This window comes from Papilio polytes, unplaced genomic scaffold (assembly GCF_000836215.1).
Source record: "Papilio polytes unplaced genomic scaffold, Ppol_1.0 DF821710.1, whole genome shotgun sequence".
Classification (NCBI taxonomy): domain Eukaryota; kingdom Metazoa; phylum Arthropoda; class Insecta; order Lepidoptera; family Papilionidae; genus Papilio; species Papilio polytes.
In genome coordinates, this window is record NW_013527494.1 from 42786 (window position 1) to 43469 (window position 684).

Sequence of the window (684 nt, forward strand, 5' to 3'; positions counted from 1 at the left end):
CTGCGCCCGGCGAACCCGCCGCGCCCCCCGCGCCCGCCGGCGACTAGTGACAGGCCACAGCTTAGCGCTACGCCATATTTATTTAATAAAGTTATCGTAGTTCTCCCATGTGTTTCATTTCATAAAACTATAATTCTTTTCCCTTAGCAACCTAAGGGCAAAATAAAAAAACAAATATTTTTAAATAAAAGAATAAAAATTTTCATTTTTTACTTATTTGGCAACGCAAATAAACTATGCGCAATGTGCATAACGCGATATGCGATTTTTGAGTTTCGAGTTTTCTATAAGCGATATGCGCTATGCGCTATGCACTATTCACTATGCGCTATGTGCAAAACGCGATATGCGATTTTCGATTCAGATCAGGGAGGATCACCCGCCGAATTAAAGCATATTAGTAAGCAGAGGAAAAGAAACTAACAAGGATTTCCTTAGTAGCGGCGAGTGAACAGGAAAGAGCCTAGCACTGAACGATTCGATACGACCGCGGGAGATGTGGTGTTCGGGAGGTTCCGCTTTCTGGTCGTCGATACTCTAAGGCCGAAGCCAGCCTAGCCAAATCCGGCAAGGATATTCTCACTGTGGAGTTCCGAGAGTCTGGAGGCTCTAAACAATGTGTCTTTACTAGTCGCGCTGCACTCGTGCGGTGCGACGTCGGAGCCCATTTGGATCTGGATGATC

General features: G+C 45.8%; 1 long non-coding RNA gene across 1 annotated transcript in view; it reads right to left on the reverse strand.

Moving 5' to 3' along the window:
- LOC106108312 overlaps positions 1–684 on the reverse strand; it is a 2777-nt gene that overhangs the window by 959 nt on the left and 1134 nt on the right. The window lies entirely within an intron of this gene.